Here is a 23,778-nt window from a genome sequence, read left to right on the forward strand (position 1 = left end):
TGAATCAGACCTACCTGCTAGTGTTGGAGGGTCTCCTGCAGAGGCGGGGGGTGGCTGTGTCTCACCGCGAGGACAAGGACACTGGCAGCAGAAGTTCTGGGAAGTACTCCTTGGCGTGAGCCCTCCCAGAGTCCACCATTAGCCCCACCAAAGAGCTCCTGTAGGCTCCAGTGTTGAGTCGCCTCAGGCCAAACAACCAACAGGGAGGGAACCCAGCCCCACCCATCAGCAGAAAAGCGGATTAAAGTTTTACTGAGCTCTGTCCAGCAGAGCAACAGCTAGCTCTACCCACCACCAGTCCTCCTATCAGGAAACTTGCACAAGCCTCTTAGACAGCCTCATCCACCAGAGGGCAGACAGCAGAAGCAAAAAGAACAACCCTGCAGCCTGTGGAACAACAACCACATTCACAGAAAGATAGACAAGATGAAAAAGCAGAGGGCTATGTACCAGATGAAGGAACAAGATAAAACCCCAGAAAAACAACTAAATGAAGTGGAGAGAGGCAACCTTCCAGAAAAAGAATTCAGAGTAATGATAGTGAAGATGATCCAGGACATAGGAAAAAGAATGGAGGCAAAGATCAAGAAGATGCAAGAAATGTTTAACAAAGACCTAGAAGAATTAAAGAACAAACAAACAGAGATGAACAACACAATAACTGAAATGAAAAATACACTAGAAGGAATCCATAGCAAAATAACTGAGGCAGAAGAACAGATAAGTAACCTGGAAGACAGAATGGTGGAATTCACTGCTGTGGAACAGAATAAAGAAAAAAGAATGAAAAGAAATGAAGACAGCCTAAGAGACCTCTGGGACAACATTAAACGCAACAACATTCGCATTATAGGGGTCCCAGAAGGCGAAGAGAGAGAGAAAGGACCAGAGAAAATATTTGAAGAGATTATAGTCGAAAACTTCCTTAACATGGAAAAGGAAATAGCCACCCAAGTCCAGGAAGCACAGAGAGTCCCATACAGGATAACCCAAAGAGAAACATGCTGAGACGCATAGTAAGAAAATTCGCAAAAATTAAAGACAAAGAAAAAGAGGGAGAGGACTCAAATCAATAAAATTAGAAATGAAAAAGGAGAAGTTACAACAGACACTACAGAAATACAAAGCATCCTAAGAGACTATTACAAGCAACTCTATGCCAATAAAATGGGCAACCTGGAAGAAATGGACAAATTCTTAGAAAAGTATAACCTTCCAAGACTGAACCAGGAAGAAATAGAAAATATGAACAGACCAATCACAACTAATGAAATTGAAACTGTGATTGCAAATCTTCCAACCAAAAAAACCCCAGGACCAGATGGCTTCACAGGTTAATTCTATCAAACATTTATAGAAGAGTGAACACCCATCCTTGTCAAACTCTTCCAAAAAATTGCAGAGGAAGGAATACTCCCAAACTCATTCTATGAGGCCACCATCACCCTGATACCTAAACCAGACAAAGATACTACAAAAAAAGAAAATTACAGACCAATATCACTGATGAATGTGGATGCACAAATCCTCAACAAAATACTAGCAAACAGAATCCAGCAACACATTAAAAGGATCAAACACCATGATCAAGTGGGATTTATCCCAGGGATGCAAGAATTCTTCAGTATATGCAAATCAATCAATGTGATATACCATAATAACAAATTGAAGAATAAAAACCATATGATCCTCTCAATAGATGCAGAAAAAGCTTTTGACAAAATTCAACACCCATTTATGATAAAAACTCTCCAGAAAGTGGGCATAGAGGGAATCTACCTCAACATAATAAAGGCCATATATGACAAACCCACAGCAAATATCATTCTCAATGGTGAAAAGCTGAAAGCATTTCCTCTAAGATCAGGAACAAGACAAGGATGTCCACTCTCACCACTATTATTCAACATACTTTTGGAAGTCCTAACCACGGCAATCAGAGAAGAAAAAGAAATAAAAGGAATACAAATTGGAAAAGAAGAAGTAAAACTGTCACTGTTTGCGGATGACATGATACTATACATAGAGAATCCTAAAAATGCCACCAGAAAACTATTAGAGCTAATCAATGAATTTGGTAAAGTTGCAGGATACAAAATTAAGGCACAGAAATCTCCTGCATTCCTGTACACTAATGATGAAAAACCTGAAAGAGAAATTAAGGAAACACTCCCATTTACCATTGCAACAAAAAGAATAAAATACCTAGGAATAAACCTACCTAGGGAGACAAAAGACCTGTATGCAGAAAACTATAAGATAATGATGAAAGAAATTAAAGATGATACAAACAGATGGAGAGATATACCATGTTCTTGGATTGGAAGAATCAATATTGTGAAAATGACTATACTACCCAAAGCAATCTGCACATTCAGTGAAATCCCTATCAACTTATGAATGGCATTTTTTTCAGAACTAGAACAAAGGATCTTAAAATTTGTATGGAGACACAAAAGACCCTGAATAGCCAAAGCAGTCTTGAGGGAAAAAAAACGGAGATGGAGGAATCAGACTCCCTGACTTCAGATTATACTACAAAGCTACAGTAATTAAGACAGTATGGTACTGGCACAAAAACAGAAATATAGGGCAATGGAATGGGATAGAAAGCCCAGAGATAAACCCACGCACCTATGGTCAACTAATCTATGACAAAGGAGGCAAGGGTATACCATGGAGAAAAGACAGTCTCTTCAATAAGTGATGCTGGGAAAACTGGACAACTACATGTAAAAGAATGAAGTTAGAACACTCCCTGACACCATACACAAAAATAAACTCAAAATGGATTAGAGAACTTAATGTAAGACTGGACACTATAAAACTTTTAGAGGAAAACATAGGAAGAACACTCTTAGACATAAATCACAGCATGATCTTTTTTGATCCACATCTAGAGTAATGGAAATAAGAACAAAAATAAACAAATATGACCTAATGAAACTTAAAAGCTTTTGCAAAGCAAAGAAAACTACAAACAAGATGAAAAGACAACCCTCAGAGTGGGAAAAAGTATTTGCAAACGATTCAGTGGACAAAGGATTAATCTCCAAAATATATAAACAGCTCATGCAGCTTAATATTAAAAAAACAAACAACCCAATCCAAAAATGGGCAGAAGACCTAAATAGACATTTCTCCAAAGAAAACATACAGATGGCCAAGAAGATGAAAAGCTGTTCAACATTAGTAATTCTTAGAGAAGTGCAAGTCAAAACTACAATGAGGTATCACCTCCCACCAGTCAGAAGGGCCATCATCAAAAACTCTACAAACAATAAATGCTGGAGAGGGTGTGGAGAAAAGGAACCCTCCTGCACTGTTGGTGGGAATGTAAATTGATACAGCCACTATGGAGAACAGTGTGGAGGTTCCTTAAAAAACTAAAAATAGAATTACCATATGACCCAGCAATCCCACTACTGGGCATAGACCCAGAGAAAACCGTAATTCAAAAAGAATAGCCAGGTCATGGAAGCAACATAAATGCCCATTGACAGACGAATGGATAAAGAAGAAGTGGTACATATATACAGTGGAATATTACTCAGCCATAAAAATGAACGAAATTGGGTTATTTGTAGAGATGTGGATGAATCTAGAGACTGTCATACAGAGTGAAGTAAGTCAGAAAGAGAAAAAAATATATCGTATATTAACGCATATATCTGGAACCTAGAAAAATGGTACAGATGAACTGGTTTGTAGGGCAGAAATAGAGACACAGATGTAGAGAACAAACGTATGGACACCAAGGGGGGAAAGTGGCAGGGTGGGGGTGGTGGTGTGATGAATTGGGAGGTTGGATTGACATGTATCCACTAATATGTATAAAATGGATAACTAATTAGAACCTGCTGTATAAAAAAATAAATTAAATTTCAAAAATTAAAAAAAAAATTACTATGCTTTCCTAATTGGTGGCACCTTATATATCTCTGTATATTTAGATCTTGTTTAATTTCCTTCAATAAGATTTTATAGTTTTTTTCTTCATATAGGTTCATACTTTTCAGATGTTTATAAATATATACATATTTGCTATTATGTTTGAAGTATTATTTTATTTCTTTTATGGTGTTCCAAATAAAATCTATAAATTTTATATGTCTATTTTGTATTCATGCAGATTGGAAAATTCTTTTTCTAGTTCTTACGGATTTAGTTAGGACGCTAGAGTTTCTATGTATATAAATGTAGGACATATAATGTTGTATCTTATTTTAGTATTTATACCAGTGACTTCATTTTCTTATCCTATTGCATTAGCCAAAACTTCTAAAAATATATATATAAAACAAAGATGGTTAATGGTAGGCATCTCTGCCTTTTTTTCTATTTAAATTATTTCATCATTTCAATGTTTACTGTAATATTTGTTATTTTTGGAGACTTCATATTGTGTTAAGCATTTGTATATTTCATATAGTTTTTTTCTATCTTTTTTTTTTTTAACATCTTTATTGGAGTATAATTGCTTTACAATGGTGTGTTAGTTTCTGCTGTATAACAAAGTGAATCAGCTATACGTATACATATATCCCCGTATCCCCTCCCTCTTGTGTCTCCCTCCCACCCTCTCTATCCCACCTCTCTAGGTGGTCACAAAGCACCAAGCTGATCTCCCTGTGCTATGCGGCTGCTTCCCACTAGCTACCTATTTTACATTTGGTAGTGTATATATGTCAATGCCACTCTCTCACTTCGTCCCAGCTTACCCTTCCCCCTCCCCATGTCCTCAAGTCTATTCTCTATGTCTGCGTCTTTATAAAAATAGCTGTTAGGTCTTAAGAAATCCCCTTTTAGGATTATTTATGGGTATATTTATACACTTTTTCTCCTTTTGTTTGTTGATGTAATAAATTATATAAAGAGATTTCCTACTGCTAAACCATCTTTACTCATTCTCATTTAGTATTGCATTTTCTTCCACTTTTTTTTTTAAATAGCCTCTAACCACAAAATCTCATCTTTGACCCAACACAGTATATTTTGGTTTTTGTTGTTTTCTTTTTTAGGAAGGCACGTTTGGTTTATTTTTTTTTTCGAATATTTGAATTTTATTTTATTTATTTTTTTATACAGTAGCTTCTTATTAGTTATCCATTTTCTACGTATTAGTGTTTATATGTCAATCCCAATCTCCCAATTAATCACACCAATACCCTTCCCCCACCACCACTTTCCCCACTTGGTGTCCATATGTTTGTTCTCTACATCTGTGTCTCAATTTCTGCCCTGCAAACCAGTTCATCTGCACCGTTTTTCTAGCTTCCACATATATGCATTAATATACGATATATTTTTTTCTCTTTCTGACTTACTTCACTCTGTATGACAGTCTCTAGATTGATCCATCCACATCTCTACAAATGCCCCAATTTCATTCCTTTTTATGGCTGAGTAATATTCCACTGTATATATGTACCACTTCTTCTTTATCCATTCGTCTGTCGATGGGCATTAAGGTTGCTTCCATGACCTGGCTATTGTAAATAGTGCTGCAATGAACATTGGGGTGCCTGTGTCTTTTTGAATTACGGTTTTCTCTGGGTATATGCCCAGTAGTGGGATAAGCATAGTAATTTTAAAATGTCAGTCCTTCTGAAATTATCATAAAAGTGTGGTACACTTGTAACTTGTAATCCCATTGGAAGTGGATAAAGTAGTATAAAAACATACATGACAGAATAAATATCTGAGTCAAGCCAAGAAAAAGCATACAAAGAAAAAGACCTGTACTTAGAAAACCATAAGATACTGGTGAAAGAAATCAAAGATGACACAAACAGATGGAGAGATATACCATGTTCTTGGATTGGAAGAAGCAATATTGTCAACATGACTATATTACCCAAAGCAATCTACAGATTCAGGGCAATCCCTATCAAATTATCAATGGCTTTTTCACAGAATTAGAACAAAAAAATTTACAATTTGTATGGAAACACAAAATACCCCGAATAGTCAAAGCAATCTTGAGAAAGAAAAACAGAGCTGGTGGAATCAGGCTCCCTGACTTCAGACTATACTACAAAGTTACAGTAATCAAAACAGTATGGTACTGGCACAAAAACAGAAATACAGATCAATGGAACAGGATAGAAAGTCCAGAAATCAACTCGTGCACCTATGGTCAATTAATCTATGGAAAGGAGGCAAGAATATACAATGGAGAAAAGACAGTGTCTTCAATAAATGGTGCTTGGAAAACTGGACAGCTACATGTAAAAGAATGAAATTAGAACATTCTTTAATACTATACAAAAAAATAAACTCAAAATGAATTAAAGACCTAATTGTAAGACCTGATACTATAAAACTCTTAGAGGAAAACATAGGAAGAACACTGTCTGACATAAATCAGAGCTAGATCTTTCTCGATCTGTCTCCTAGAGTAATGCAAATAAAAACAAAAATAAACAAATGGGATCTAATTAAACTCAAAAGCTTTTGCACGGCAAAGGAAACAATAAAGCAAATGAAAAAGCAGCCCACAGAATGGGAGAAAATATTTGCAAAGGGACCAACAAGGGATTAATCTCCAAAATATACAAACAGCTCATGCAGCTTAATATCAAAAACACAAGCAACCCAATCAAAAAATGGGCAGAATATCTAAACAGACATTTCTCCAAAAAAGACATACAGGTGGCCAAAAAGCACATAAAAGATGCTCAACGTCATTAATTATTAGAGAAATGCAAATCAAAACTACAATGAGGTATCACCTCACACCAGTCAGAAGGGCCATCATCAAAAACTCTACAGACAATAAATGCTGGAGAGGGTGTGGAGAAAAGGAACCCTCTTGCACTGTTGGTGGGAATGTAAATTGATACAACCACTATGGAGAACAGTATGGAGGTTCCTTAAAAAACTAAAAATAAAACTACCATATAACCCAGCAATCCCACTCCTGGGCGTTTATCCTGAGAAAACCATAATTCAAAAAGATACATGCACCCCAACGTTCACTGCAGCACTATTTACAATAGCCAGGACAGGGAAGCAACCTAAATGTCCATCAACAGAAAAATGGATAAAGAAGAAGTGGTACATATATACAATGGAATATTACTCAGCCATTAATAAGAATGAAATAATGCCATTTGCAGCAACATAGGTGGACCCGGAGATTATCATACTAAGTGAAGTAAATCAGACAGAGAAAGACAAATATGATATTGCTTATATGCAGAATCTAAAAAAATATGATACAAATGAACTTATTAACAAAACAGAAGCACACTCACAGACTTAGAAAACAAACTTATGGTTACCAAAGGGGCAAGGTGGAGGGAGGGATAAACTGGGAGTCTGGGATTGACATATACACACTCCGGTATTTAAAATAGATAACCAACAAGGATCTACTGTATAGCACAGGGAACTCTGCTAAATATTCTGTAATAAGCTAAATGGGAAAAGAATTTGAAGAAGAATAGATACATGTGTATGTATAACTGAATCACATTGCTGTATACCTAAAACTAACATAACATTGTAAATCAACTATACTCCAATATAAAATAAAAATTAAAAAAAATAAAATGACAAGCAAAAAAAGTCTGAATAATATTCCATTATAAGTGTATTCCACATATTCTTTATACATTCATCTGTCAACAAATATATGGGTTGTCTCCATATTTTGGAAATTGTGAATAATGCTGCAGTGAACATGGGGGTGCATATATCTCTTCCAGATCCTGATTTCTATTCTTAAAGATAAATACCCAGCAGTAGGATTGCTGGATCATATGGTAGTTCTATTTTTAATTTTTTTGGAACCTTCATATTGTTTTCTACAGTGGCTGCACAACTCTATCAGTGTACAAGTGTTCCAATTTCTCCATATCTTTGTCAATACTTGTTATCTCCAATTTCTCCATATCTTTGTCAATACTTGTTATCTTTGGTTTTTTGATAATAGCCATCCAAACAAGTGTGAGGTGATATCTCATTGTGGTTTTGATCTGCATTTCTCTCATGATGAGTGATGTTGAGCATTTTTTCACATACCAGGTAGCAATTTGAATGTCTTCTTGGAAAAATGTCTATTCATGTCCTTTGCCCATGTTTTTAAAAAATTGGTTGTGTTTTTTGTTTGTTTGTTTTGTTATTAAGTTGTAGGAGATTTGTGTATATTGGATATTAACCCCTTGTCAGATAGATGGTTTACAAATACTTTCTCCCGTTCCATAAGATGTCTTTTCATTCTGTTGATGTTTTCCTTTGCTCTGCAGAGCTTTTTAGTTTGATATACTCCCACTTGTTTATTTTGGGGTTTGTTGCCCGTGCTTTTGCTGTCAGATCCAAGAAATTATTGCCAAAAGCAATGCCAAGACTTCCCCCCCACTCCCACAATGTTTTCTTCAAACAGTTTTACAGTTTCAGGGATTTTTTTAAAAAACTATGTTTAAAATAGACCTTTTTAAAAGAGCAGTTTAGGTTCACAGCAAAATTGAGTAGAAAGTAGAGATTTCTCCTATGTCCTCTCCCCTAAACATGCCTAGTACACTCCATTACCAATGTTCCCCAACAGAGTGGTACATTTTTTACAATTATGAACCTACTTTGACACATCATCATCACTCAAAGGCCATAGATTACATTAGGATTCATTCTTGTACACTGTTGGCTTAGACAAATACATAATGCCATGTATCCACCATTATAGTATCATACAGAGTAGTTTCTCTGCTCTAAAAATGCTCTGTGCTCTGCCTGTTTATCCCTGTCCCAAATCCCTGGCAACAACTGATCTTTTTACTGTCTCCATTGTTTTGCCTTTTCCAGACTGTCATATGGTTGGAATCATAGTATGTAACCTTTTCAGATTGTCTTCTTTTACTTAATAACATGCATTTCCTTTTGGCCTGAATAGTATTCCGTTGTCTAAATGTACCACAGTTTATTTATCCATTCACTTTTTGGAGGACATTTTGGTTGCTTCCAAATTTTGGCAATTATTTATAGATTTTTAAAATTTAGATATAACTGGCATATAACATTACATTAGTTTCAGGGGTACATCATAACAATATGATATTTGTATATATTATGAAATAATCACCACAATAAGTCTACTTAACATTCATCACCATACATAGTTACAAATTTTTTCTTGTGATGAAAACTTTAAGATATACTCTCTTAGTATTTTCAAATATGCAATACAGTATTATTAACAAGAACCCCCATGCTCTACATTACAATAGTTTCAGGTCTTACAGTTAAGTCTTTAATCAGTTTTGACTTGATTTTTGTATATGGTGTAAGACTGGGGTCCAGTTATGTTTCTTATTCCTTCGCTCTGTGAAATTGGCTACTGCTTATACATCCGCATCTCATCTTTTGAAATGTCTGCTTGACATCTGGTGTTTGATATCCTCCCTTCTGTTCTCTCGTCCTTGCTGCTTTCTGCCATGTAACTCTCTGACATGATTTAGTGTTAGAAGGAGCACTGATAAATGCAGATGTGTTCAATCTGCCGGGTTTAACCAAAAGCATAGAAAAATTTTCTAATGTGACCTTTCCTAGAATTCCTGAGATGATACTTATGTGGTAATATCACACTAATTTTTCATCCCCCCTTGGACTGGACTCACTAATATCTTTTTAAGGGATTTAATATTATGTGTTTATAAGCAACATTAACCTACAATTTTCATTTATCTTGTGTTTATCTGGGTTTGATAGCAGAAATATAGTAATCTCATGATGATTTGGGGTGATTTGAATTTTCTTAACTTATCGGAATAATTTACTTAGTACAAATATTTTCTGTTCCTTGAAGGATTGCTGGAAATTATTCATTAAACTGTTTGATGTCTAGGGGTGGGGGTGTCGGGGGGTGGGGAGAGGGCGGGGTTAGGGTAGGTCTGGAAGGACATTGTACATTTCTTCTACTACTTTTAGTTCTATTTAGTTCTCAAGTTGACTCAGGTTTGATCATTCCTATTTTCCTAAAAAGTAATCATTTTTCCTAGATTGTCATATTTATTGGTAGGAAATTATACATGGATTTTTTTAATATAAAATTTTAATCTTTTCTTTCACTAGAGACATATCCCTTTCCTTATTTCTGGTGTTGTTCATTTATGTCTTTCCTTTTGTTCTCTTGATCAAATGTTCCATTTTGTTATTCTTGTCCAAGAACCACCTTTTGGTTCTCTTGGTTCCATTATTCTTATTTTTTTGTTTGATATTTAATTAAATACTGCTTTTAAAATTATATTTATATATTTTTCCCTTCCTTATTCTAGTCTTCAACGTTCTTGGGGGGATTATCTTGATTTCTTTTCCTAATACCTTGATTTAAAGTTAAATTCACTTTTCAACATTTCCTGTTTTCTAATAAATGGATTTTAGGCCATGAATGTTCACCTTTGTGCCCATTTGGGTATGTCTGTGGTTTTTGTATGCAATGTTTTCATTGGAGTTTATTTCTTAATCATTTGTAATTTCTATTTTGATTTTCTCTTTAAACTAAGGAGTGTTTGGAAGGAGCTTTGAAAACTTCTCAGTGGATGGATTAGGGAAGGTCTTCCTTTGTCCTGGTTATTTATTCTGATCTTATCATATATGATTAGAAAATGTGTTCTTTAAGATTTTTTCACTTAAGAGTCTATTGTTATTTCTTTTGCAGCCTAATGCATGTCATTTTTGAGGCTTCTTCATGTTTGAAAGGCAATATATTGTAGTGATTAATAGTGTGGTAGCCAGTGCCAGACAGGAGGAAGGATAGAAGGTGAGGGGATAGGTAGGAAGGTGGGGAGGATGTTTTGAACTCCAGCTCTGCCATTGCATAGCTGTGGAGGTAGGGCAGCCTGAGTTCCCTACCTGTAGAATGATGTTGACAATAATGGTACCCATTTCATAGAAGGGTTATGAAGAGGAAATGTGTTAAACCAAGTACCAAGCACTTAAGAGTGTTAGTGGAGAGTGAACATCCAAAAATATCAGATATTTTTAAATTTGCTGAAACAAATTTTAACCGCTGCTTTTCACATCTATTTAATCCAAAGTGCTCATTATTTTATTCAAATCTTTTTAAAATTTAATTTTGGTTTACCAGATTTGCTAGCTTCTCACAGAGAACTGTTAATATTTTATACTCTAACCGTAGGATTTGAGGTTTTCCTGAACATCCATCAAACTTTCCCTTCAATATTCTAAGGATATTTTATTACAGATCATAACTTCTACCATTCAGTCTGGTAGAGTGTACATTTTATCAGTACGAAATAACCTGCATTCTTTGTAGTACATGTGAATCTAAATTTTATTTGTTTCTGAGGTTAGTTTTGCTACAGAGTGCTCTTTAACTTTGCAGTCATTTAATATGTCTCTTCCAATCCCTTTATTTTCAATCTCGTTGAGTTGTTTTATTTTTAAAAATAGCTGAATCTTGTTTCCTATCCAACATACATATTTCTATATTTTATGTCAGTTAATTACATTGACATTTATTTTGATCACTAGTGTGTTTGTATTTATTCTTGCTATCTTAATTATTACTTAGTATTTTCAAGGATTTCTTATTATTCTCCCACCCTCTTTCTCACCTGTTTTTTGATTGATCACATTTCCGTGGCTCCATAATTTTCCACCAATACATTGGAAGTAATGTCTACTCTTTTTTTCAGTTGAATTTTTAATAAACAAACTTAGGTGTATATTATTCTCTCAATGTCAGGAGTTATTTGGTATCTTTTCTCAAGCTAAAAACTGAAACTTGATATTATTTCTCTCCTCTCTCTTCCTATTCCCATCATAAACTTTCTGAATCTTTGTGGTCTGAAAATATCTTCATTTTACTTTCATACATGCATGAGTACTTGTGTATGTTTAGAATTAAGGTTCAAAATTATTTTTCACTTAAAAATTAGGACATTTTCCTTCATTGTCTTCCTGCGTTCAGTGTCGCAAATGAAAATTGCAACTTCCATCAGGTTTTCATTCCTTGTATGTCCATTGCTTTTACTTTCTGGAAACTTTATGATTTGTTTGTTATTTGTGATATTCTAGATTTTCACTAGAATGGTGGTGAAATCCTAGGTATGGGATTTAAAAATTCATTCTCTGTAATGATGGGACTTTTAAATCTAAAGTTCTAGCTTCCATTCTGAGAATTGTTTTTCCCTCTTTTTATTTGATTTCCTCATTCTCATTCTTTCTCTTCTTCTGGAATTCCATTGGCAGAATGTTGAAACATCAGATTATGCAGTATATCTTAATTTTTTCACATTTTCCATTTCTTCTAACTAACCTTACTTCAACTGAGTCTATTCAGCTAACACACTTACCTTTGTTTTTATAAAAAAAAATTTTTTTAATGAGGTAAAATTTATATACCATAAAATTTGGCTGTTTTAAATTTACAATTCAATGATTTTTAGTAAATGTATAGAATTCTGCAATCATGAACACAATCCAAATTTAGAACATTTTTATTACCCCAGAAAGTTTGCTCATGGCTATTTGCTGTGATTCCTGTTTCTATTCCCCAGCCCCAGGCAACCACTACTCTACTACCTGTCTCTGTATATTTCCTTTTTCTGGACCTTTCATATAGATGAAAGCAAAGATTATATGGTCTTTTGCAACTAACTTTTTTTCACTGAGCATAATGTCTTGGGGGTTCATCCATGTTGCCTCATGTATTAGTATTTCATTCCTTTTTATTGCTGAATGGTATTCCATTGGGTGGAATTATCACATTTTATTTATCCATTCACCAGTAATGGACATTTGGTTTGTTTCCACTTTTGGCTATTATGGAAAATGCTGCCATGAATATTTGCATACAAGTCTTTGTGTGGACATATGTTTTTATTTCTACATAGCTACCTAGGAGTGGAATTATTGGGTCATATGGTAACATTATTTTAGCTTTTTAAGAAACTGTTTTACAGTGCTTCCAAAGAACCATTTTACATTCCTACCACTAGGAATGTAAGGGTTCTAGTTTTTCCACTATCTTGCTAACCCTTTATGTCTTTGATTGTAGCCAATCCAGTGGGTATACATTGGTATTTTGTTTTGATTTTAATTTGCTTTTTTCCATAATGGCTAATGATGTTGAGCATTTCACGTGTTTATTACCTTCCATATGACTCCATGGAGAAATATCTATTCAAACCATTGGCCCATCTTTTAATTGGACTGTTTGTCTAATTATTGAGTTGTAAGAATTCTTTACATATCCAGGTGCAGTTGTTCATTACAAACATGATTGGTTAATATTTTCTTCCAGACTGGGATTAGTCTTTTATTTTCTTAATGGTGTCTCTTGAAGTACAAAAGATTTAAGTTTTGTGAACTCTGATTTATCAACATATTATTTTATGAATCATGCTTTTTGTGTTCTAACTGCCTTTTTGTCTAACCCAAAGTCACAAAGATTTTTCTTCCATATTTTCTTCTAAAAGTTTTATCATTTTCTAAATTTGGAGTTTGGGATTAACAGATATACACTACTATATATAAAGTAGATAAACAAAAAGGACCTACTGTATAGCAAAGGGAACTATAATCAATATCTTGTTATAACCTATAATGGAAAAGAATCTGAAAAAGAATATATATGTATATATATATATATATATATATATATATATATATATATATATATAACTGAATCACTTGCTGTACATCTGAACCATTATAAATCAACTATACTTCAATAAAAAATGAAAATTAAAAAAAAAGTTTTATCATTTTCACTGTCACACACACCCAGCTACACAATTTGTGGGACCCAGGGAAAAAGAAATTAGTAGGACCCTTGTTTACAAACCATTAAGAATTTCAAAACAGTGAAAGCAGAGCAGTAAACCAAGCACAAGGCCTTGTGCATCTGAATAAGATGCATGGCCCTGAATCTGGCCCTGCTCTTACATTTTAGTCTTTGATCCATTTTGAGTTGATTTTTGCAAATGGTGTGAGGTAAGGGTATAAATTAATCTTTTTGCGTGTAGATATCCAAATGTTCTAGCACCATTTGTTGAAGAGACGATCTTTTCCTCCTTGAGTTGCCTTGGCACTTTTGTTGAAAATCAATTGACCCAAAACATCAGTGTTTATTTCTGCACTCTCAATTCTGTTCCATTGATTCTAGATCTATCTTTATGGCAGTGCTTTAACTGTCTTTATTAATGTAGCTTTATAATAAGTATTGAAATCAGGAACTGTAAGTCTTACAACTTTTTCCTTTTTAAGATCATTTTCACTATTCCGGGTCCTTTGCATTTCTACACAAATTTTAAGATCAGCTTCTCAATTTCTGTGAAAAGGCCTGCTGGGATTTTGATTTTGCATTGAATCTGCAGATCAATTTGGGAAGAATTGCCATCTTAAAAATATCGAGTCCTCCAATCCATGAACCATAATTTTCTATTTATTTCGATATTTAATTTTTCTTACAATGTTTTGCAGTTTTGACATATAAGTCTTATGTTACATTTGTTAAGTTTATTCCTAAATATTTTATTATTTTGCCTACTTTTATTTCTGTAAAACAACTTTTAAATTTCTAAGTTTCCTAGTTAATTGTTTTATAGAAGCAATATTATCTCATAAGCTGTGGGAGCATTGAATATACTTAGTCTGAAGTCTTGTTCTGTTGGCTCTATTATTTCTATTTCCTCTGATGTTACCAAGAAATGATTAAAAAGAAGGATCTGAAGGGACCTGGGTGTAACCTGGACACTCTTCACTAAGCCATTGTTAACAGCCTGGGGCGTAGCATTCCACGCCTTTCCCATCATTTGTTCCAAAATTTACCACAAGTAAAATATTTTTATTACTTTCATTTGTATAAAAATAGGGGCATTATATATATATATATATATATATATATATATATATATATATATATATATATGTTTTGTGGTTTTTTTTGTTTTTTTGTTTTTGGCTGCGTTGGGTCTTTGTTGCTGCGCGCAGGCTTTCTCTAGTTGTGGCGAGCGGGGGCTACTCTTCATTGTGGTGTGCATGCTTCTCATTGTGGTGGCTTCTCTTGTTGCGGAGCACAGGCTCTAGGTGCACAGGCTTCAGTAGTTGTGGCACATGGGCTCAGTAGTTGCAGCGTGTGGGCTCAGTAGTTTTGGCTCATGTGCTCTAGAGCACAGGACCAATAGTAGTGGCACACGGGCTTAGTTTCTCCCCGGCATGTGGGATCTTCCCAGACCAGGGATTGAACCTGTGTCCCTGCATTGGCAGGTGGATTCTTAACCACTGTGCCACCAGGGAAGTCCTGGGTCATGATATATTAATCTGAACTTGTTTTTATTCATTAATAAAACTATGCCCTTCTATCCAAATTATTAGAAATAAATAGGTATGTAATACTCTAGCAATATGTATTTACCATAATTTATTCAACCATTCAGCTCAATGGACAATCAGATTGTTTTCAGATTTAGAGGTCAGTGTTATGTAGTCATTGTTCTATTTTGCCATCAAAAAACAATGCTTCAATAAAGACATTTGTACTTACGGCATCTAACCAATTTATTCGTGCTTTGTGTGCATCAAGTACTCAAGAAAAATCAAGGGACAAATTAACAAATTTCCTATGCTCTGGCATATGTATTTTGGGAGATGTCAATGATTGAGACAATAAACACTAAATAAAATAAATAAGTAATTAATTTAGTATGTTAGGGGGTGATAAGGACATCACAGACAATAAAAATAGAACCAGATTAGGAGGTTGGGAGTATGCAGGTTGGGTGGGGGGCTGGGCTGTGGCTGTGATTTTGAGTAGGTTGGTCAAAACAGCCCTCATTGAGAAGGTGACCTGGAGCAAGGATTTTAAGGAGATGGAAAGTTAGTTCACTAATAGGTATCTGGACAAAGAACATATCACACAGAGGTGAGAGCCAGCACCACTTTCCTAGAGCTGTAGTGTGCTTGGTGTAGTCAAGAAACAGCAAAGAGTAGTGTGGCCAGAGAAGAGTGAGGTAGAGGAGAGGAGAGAAGGGCTGGATCGTTTCAGGTCCTCTGAACACTCTTAAGGACTTAGCTTTTACTTTGGGGGAAATAGGGAGCCACTGAAAGTTCTGGAGCTTTTTTTTTTTTTTTTTTAATTTATTTATTTATTTAGTTTTGGCTTGTTGGGTCTCTGTTTCTGTGCGAGGGCTTCCTTCAGTTGCGGCAAGCCGGGGCCACTCTTCATCGCGGTGCGCGGGCCTCTCACTATCGCAGCCTCTCTTGTTGCGGAGCACAGGCTCCAGACGCACAGGCTCAGTAGTTGTGGCTCACGGGCCCAGCCGCTCCGCGGCACGTGGGATCCTCCCAGACCAGGGCTCGAACCCGCGTCCCCTGCACCGGCAGGCAGACTCCCAACCGCTGCGCCACCAGGGAAGCCCTGGAGCTTTTGTATATGCATATTGGTGTTTTTATTTTCACAGGATAGGTTCCAAAAGTAGGACTGACTGCTAGGTTAAGCTGTAGTGTATCTTAAAATTTAGTAGCTATTGCCAGATCTTTCCTGAAAAGGCTCTAGCAATTCATGCTCAACCCAGCAATAAATGTCTGTTTCTCTGAATCTTCTCCCACACTGCAATGTCATTTATGAAGTTATGTTTGCCATTCTAAGAGGTGAGAAATGGTTTCTCACTACCATTTAATTTGTATGTATTCATATGTTTATTGTACATTTTTATTTTCTCTTCTCTAAGTTTTCTGTTCAAGTCCATTTTCTTTGGAGTTATTTGTCATATTTTATCAGTGGGCTGGGTCTGTGTATATCAGATATATTAAGCCTTTGTTATATGTGTTGAAAATATTTTTCTACATTGTCTTTTAATGTTTGTATTGCTTTTTTTACATTAAATCTATTAAATCTTCCTCTACCTACTTTTTTAAAATTAATTTTTATTGGAGTATAATTGATTTACAATGTTGTTAGTTTCTGCTGTGCAGCAAAGTGAATCAGTTATACATATACATATATCCACTCTTTTTTAGATTCTTTTCCCATATAGGTCATTACAGAGTATTGTTTTCTCCAGATATAGGCCCAAGAGTGGGATTACTGGGTCATATGGTAGTTCTATTTTTAGTTTTTAAAGGAACCTCTGTACTGTTCTCCCTAGTGACTGTACCAATTTACATTCCTGCCAACAGTGCAGGAGGGTTCCCTTTTCTCCACACCTTCTCCAGCATTTATTGTTTGTAGAGTTTTTGATGATGGCCCTTCTGACTGGTGTGAGGTGATACCTCATTGTAGTTTTGATTTGCATTTCTCTAATAATTTGTGACGTTGAGCATCTTTTTATGTGCTTTTTGGCCATATGTATGTCTTCTTCGGAGAAATATCTGTTTAGATCTTCCACCCATTTTTTGATTGGGTTATTTATTTTTTTGATATTGAGCTGTATGAATTGCTTGTATATTTTGGAGATTAATCCTTTGTCAGTTGCTTCATTTGCAAAAATTTTCTCCCATTCTAAGGGCTGTCTTTTCATCTTGTTTATGGTTTCCTTTGTTGTGCAAAAGCTTTTAAGTTTAATTAGGTCCCATTTGTTTATTTTTGTTTTAATTTTCATTACTCTAGGAGGTGGGTCAAAAAAGATGTTGCTGTGATTTATGTCAAAGAGTGTTCAGCCTATGTTTTCCTCTAAGAATTTTATAGTATCCTACCTCACATTTAGGTCTTTAATCCATTTTGAGTTTATTTTTGTGTATGGTGTTAGGGAGTGTTCTAATTTCATTCTTTTACATGTAACTGTCCAGTTTCCCCAGCACCACTTATTGAAGAGGCTGTCTTTTTTCCATTGTGTATTCTTGCCTCCTCTGTCATAGATTAGGTGACCATGGGTGTGTGTGTTTATTGCTGGGCTTTCTATCCTGTTCCATTGATCTATATTTCTGTTTTTGTGCCAGTATCATACTGTTTTGATGACTGTAGCTTTGTAGTATAGTCTGAAGTCAGGGAGCCTGATTACTCCAGCTCTGTTTTTCTTTCTCAAGATTGCTTGCTATTCAGGGTCTTTTGTGTCTCCATACAAATTTAAAAATTTTTTATTCTTGTTCCGTGAAAATTTCCATTGGTAATTTGATAAGGATTGCATTGACTCTATAGACTACCTCGGGTAGTACAGTCATTTTGACAATATTGATTCTTCCAGTCCAAGAACATGGTATATCTTTCCACCTGTTTGTGTCATCTTTGATTTCTTTCATCAGCTTCTCATAGCTTTCAGAGTACAAGTCTTTTGTCTCCTTGGTAGGTTTATTCCTAGGTATTTTATTCTTTTTGATGTGATGGTAAGTGGGATTGTTTCTTTAAAAAAGAAAGAAATCCTGCCATTTATGACACCATGGATGAACCTAGAGGTTCATTATGCTAAGTTAAATAAAGCAGTCACAGAAGGATAAATACTGCATGATTCCACTTATATAAGGTATCTAAAATAGTCAAATTCATAGAAGTAGAGACTTGAATGGTGGTTACCAGTGCTGGGGGTGGGAAATGGGTAATTGTTTTTCAATAGGTATAAAGTTTCAGTTATGCAAGACGAATAAGTTCTAGAGATCTACTATAAAACATAGTACCTATAGTTAACAAACACAAAAAAGGGTTTTGGAGGTGATGAATATGTTTAGTACCTTGGTTGTGGTGATGGTATCATGTCCAAACTCATCAAGTTTTATACATTAGATGCGTGCAATTTTTTGTATATCAATTATACTTCAATAAATCTTTAAAAAATATAGTTACTCATACAAGGGGAAACTGGAAAGAGGCAAGCCAATTTAGGCTTCTGAATTGTGAAAGGGGTCAGGAATCAGAGGCACCATTACTTCAGAAGACAGATTGAGAGATGAAAATCAAAACTGGCACAATGAAACTCACCAGTCAACTAGAGGCATCCTTTACACAGAGCCCTAATCAAGATTTCATGTCTCATTCTTAAATGTAAATGGACACCTGATGGAATCCTTGAGAAGAAACAAATAGTAGGGAAAGAGCTGGAAAGTAACTAACTCTCAAAAAAACCTTGTAATAAATGGAATTAAAAAAAAAAACTATTGTCTTCAGTAGTAGAAAAACAGTATCGGATTCATTTTTCAAAAAAGGTGGTATAAAAAAAGAAAGTTTTAAAAAGAGCTTTTGGAAATTAAAAATATGATGGCAGAAATTTAAAAATCACTAGAATGAATGAATGAGCTGAGAAACTTTTACAGATGGTAGATTCAAAAGAAAAAAATATTAAGAACTGCCCCAAGACCCTGAAAAGCAGGAAGTTTGTAGAGGATCAACCTAGGAGACCTAATATCCAACTAACATGAATTCCAAAAGATAGGAGAAAGCAGAAGGGAGGAAATAAGTGAAGAAATATTACAAGCAAAATTGTGTGACTTAAAATAAGTAGGTTTCCATTTGAAAGGGCCCTGGAGTACCCAGAACAATGAATAAAACCAACTCTCACACTAAGGCAATTAAAAGAACAAGAGAAATCTCCTGAAAGAACAAACAATGAAACAGACCTCTCCAGTCTGTCAGACCCTGAATTGAAAAAAGAGGTAATAAAATTGCTGAAGGAATTAAGAAACACTATCGATAGATATGCAGATCACTGTAATACGGAACTAGAAATTATAAAGAAGAGCCAATCAAAATTAGACAACTCAATTGCTGAGATGAAAACTGAGCTAAAGGCAATAAATCTGTTGCATTTCTTTACACTAACAATGAAATATCAGAAAGGGAAAGTTAAAAAAAAAAGCAGTCACTTTTAAAATTGCATCAAAAAAAAAAAAAAAACTTAGGAATAAACCTGACCAAGACGTGAAAGACTTATATGCTGAGAACTATAAAACATTGATAAAGGAAATCAAAGATTTCTCCAGACAAATACAAGACAATATTAGGAGAAGAAGTCCACTTAGTAAGATTTGTATCCATAAGATCAACAAACTCAAACCAAGTTTTCCCCTATGCCAGCAATAAAAATTTAGAAAATGTAAAAGAAAAATGAGTTCCCATTTATAAATATAATTGTAAAATGCCTAGCACTAAATTGACCCAATGAGCTTACCATAGGGATCATTAAAAAACAATAACTTTACTATAGAACTTGAATATGTACTTGAATAAATAAAGAGACATGCTATCTTTCTAGTTGGGACCATTCAGAATTTTTAAAATTTTAATTTAATTTTTACATTTTAATTTAATTTAAAATTTAATTTAAATCTATATATTCGTTCAATGTCTATTGACTGAATCCCAGAAAGATGGGTTATACTACAGAACATTAACGGTTGGTCCCAACATTTATCTAGAAGAGAAAGAACTCAAGAATAGCTATGAATATTTTGAAAATAGGAATGATAAAGAGCTTTACCTATAAAGCCATAGTAACTAAAATATTTCAGTGTTGAAAGAGGAATAAAAAAATAGAATCATGAATCAGAACAAGAATCACCTATATATAAAAGGTAATCTAGTATATGTTTAAAATGTTATTTCAAATCAGTAGTTAAAGGATAAACTACTAAGTTAATGTTATTGCATAAATGGTCCTTTTTTTGAAGGAAAAAAATGGTAGTTCTGTATCTCATTCCATGTGCAAAAATAAATCTCCCGTGGAATTAAGAAGGAAATATAAACCAACCAAAAAACCAACTAAACAAACTATAAAACATTTTATCTTTCTTTTTTTCTTTCCTTTCTATCTGCCATTCTATTGGCTACTGTCCCTTATTCGAAGAAAATTTTTGCAAATACCTTACCAGGAGTCCTTACAAAATTCATGATTATTTCCGTATTCACAGAGATTCCATTAAATATCCTGATCTTTCAATTTACTGACCTTCCTATCTCTAATAATCTTGTCTTCCACTGGATTTCTGCAACTTTCTTCCATGGCCATACTTTAGACTTCATCATTCCTCCAATTTGTGCATGCTACAAAATCTCAGACTGAAATATGACCACTGCCTCATCTATTGCAGGTCATGTCTTCTAACACCTGCACTCCAGTGAATCTGTGATCCCCTACACTCAGGCTCCCAATTCTGCTACTGTTTTCTTTTTAATTTTCCATAATTGCTTCTATGTCTTCACTTTTCTTACCCACCTAAATTCATGATATATTGTTATATTCCAGTGTTCTTAACCTTGGCTATACATTAGAATCTACTAAGGAGTTTTAAAACATCCTAATACCCAAGTACAACTGGGAAGGGGATCAGTAAGTTCAAAGCTCTCCATCATGCAGTCAAGTTCTAGGACTGCTATTAAAATCTGCCTCTTAAATTCACCTTTAACTTCCTCGTTCACATATCCCTCCAGTGAATTTATCTAATATATCGATAACCCTGGATAAAATCAGATTAGCCCCTCTTCCACTCATCAGCACCCAAGCTGTCTGGAGAAAAAAACAAGCATGTTAAGTGCTCTCTCTTTAAGTTTATAATCATTAAGCTGGAATGGATTCTCAGTGCTGTTGAGTAATCCTACATCATGCTATTCATTTCACATTTTCCTTCCCTGAATGACTGTTTTACAGCTTTTCTATCCTCAAACTCTTCCCACCCTTTCTCTCCCTCTCAACTGAGAATGTAGACGCAAAACAGAAGAACGTAACTGCATCCTCTCACCATGGAATACGTCAGCCTACCTACCTGGGCACCCATTGGCCTTCCCTCCTGTTACAGTGCACAGATTGCCCCTCTTCAGCCTAAGGACAATCCACCCACTTGGGCACTGTTTTCCATTACCTCTCCCTGACTCAGGCACAATCAATACAGAATCATTCTCTCTCACTTCTGCCTCATCAACTTTTCCTTCTCTATTGGACTATTACTATCAACACACAGCATGCTTCAGTATTACCCATTTAAAAATCTCCCTACACTCAGATTACCTCTCCTGTTGTGTTTCTCATTTGAAATTGTTGTCCATATTCACTGTCTCCACTTTTCAACCTCAGTCTCTCTTGCACTCATTCAAGTTTTACCCTTACCAATACCCTATACATAATATTCTGGGTTTATGTTTTCCCTGACCTCCACACTGCCAAACCCAAAGGCCAATTCTCAGTCCTCCTCTTATTTCATCCCTCAACCTCATGGACATTGAACAACTTCTCCCTTCTGGAAATGCTTTCTTCATTTGGCTCCTGAGAGCCATGCCTTTATGGCTTTCCAACTATCTCCTTGGCTATTCCTGCTCTTCTGCATGTATTCAACTCCTCAGGGACAGTTCTCTTACCTCTTTTCTATCTGCACTCCTTCCCTGTGTAATCTTATCTATTCCCATGGCTTTGGATACCAGCCACACATGGACAATTCCCAAATGTGCATCTCTACCTCATATCTCTCCCCTGGACTCCAGATTTATATTCAACCATCTTCACTTTGATGACACAGGTAGGCTTTTTCCAATTAGCAGGCAGCAACTGATCACTGATCTTCTGAGTCACCTCTTGAAACCTGCTTATTTTCTAATTTTTCCATATATAGGATTTAGTAAATACATATAACAGCACCTATGAGGTATATGCTCTTATTATCCCATTTTACAGATGAAGAAACAGAGGTACAGAGATGTTAAGCAATATCCCCAAGGCCACATAATTATTGAAGAACAGAGTGAGGCTTTGGACCAGAGTCCAGGCCCTTTAATCACTACACAATGTTGCCATCTAGGCAAATGACAACTCTCTCCTTTAATTTCTTTGGCTAAAATATTTGCAGTCTTCTATGACACTTCTCTTCCTCTCATACTTAATGTTTGATCCATCTTCGACTGTTCTTGGCTTTACCATAGAAATATATCCGATATCCCACCCTTTTTCTTTATATTCATTGCACCAACCTGGTCCCAACCACCATCATCTCTTGCCTGGCTACTGTAATAGCTACCAACTAGTCTTCTTGTTTCCACTCATGTCATATTGCAGCTGTTCTCCAAACATCAAACATAAGCAAAAGAGATCTTTGAAAAACTGAAATCAGATTATTTCACTCTATTGAAAACTCTCCAATGACTCCCCACCCTATTTTGAATAAAATATAAAGTCTTGACCATGACCCGTGAGAAACATGACTTTCCAACCTCATTTTCTACTACTCCTCTTCTAGATCACTGCCCTTTGGCACCTTAACCTCCAAGCCTTCTTCAGACATTCCAACCATGTCTCTATGCCTGACTTTTCGTTGGCTGTTTCCTCTACTGAGAACATTTCTTCAGGAATTGGCATGGTGCTTTTCCTCAATACATTCATGACTCTCATCATATACTAACCTCTCAGAAAGCCCTCCCAGGACATCCTGTCTAAAATTGCACTCCCATTACACTCTATCCATGTACCCCATATGCTTTTTTTCTTTATACTCTTACCACTTTCTGTCATTAAATTATACATTTATTTGTTCATCTGTTTACTATTTTTCTCTCACTGGAATGTCATTTCCATTAGGGCAGGGACTTGGTCTGCTTTGCTCACCATTATATTCCAGCATCTCATTAAGTTCTGAAAACATGGTATTGGGAAATATTTGTGAATGAATTAATAAAGTATTAGTATAATATATAGGAGAATATGGTTAGAATTCTGAGAATATAAAAGGCATTTTAGAAAAAGCATAAGGAGGATAACATTGGTAAACTTGAGTATGAAAATGGATATGGATACATGTACCCCAATGTTAATAGCAGCATTATTTACAATTGCCAAGATATGGAAGCAACTTAAGTGCCCATCAACAGATGAATGGATAAATAAGGCATGATGCACAAACACA

At 35.2% G+C, this 23,778-nt stretch overlaps 1 protein-coding gene across 22 annotated transcripts in view; it reads right to left on the minus strand.

Moving 5' to 3' along the window:
- The window catches only part of LOC309630695 (nuclear autoantigen Sp-100-like), a 106,300-nt gene that overhangs the window by 73,930 nt on the left and 8,592 nt on the right, over nucleotides 1-23,778 (minus strand). The gene's annotated exons all lie outside the window — the stretch shown is intronic.

Source organism: Balaenoptera borealis (assembly GCF_965194805.1).
Source record: "Balaenoptera borealis genome assembly, chromosome: 6".
NCBI lineage: Eukaryota > Metazoa > Chordata > Mammalia > Artiodactyla > Balaenopteridae > Balaenoptera > Balaenoptera borealis.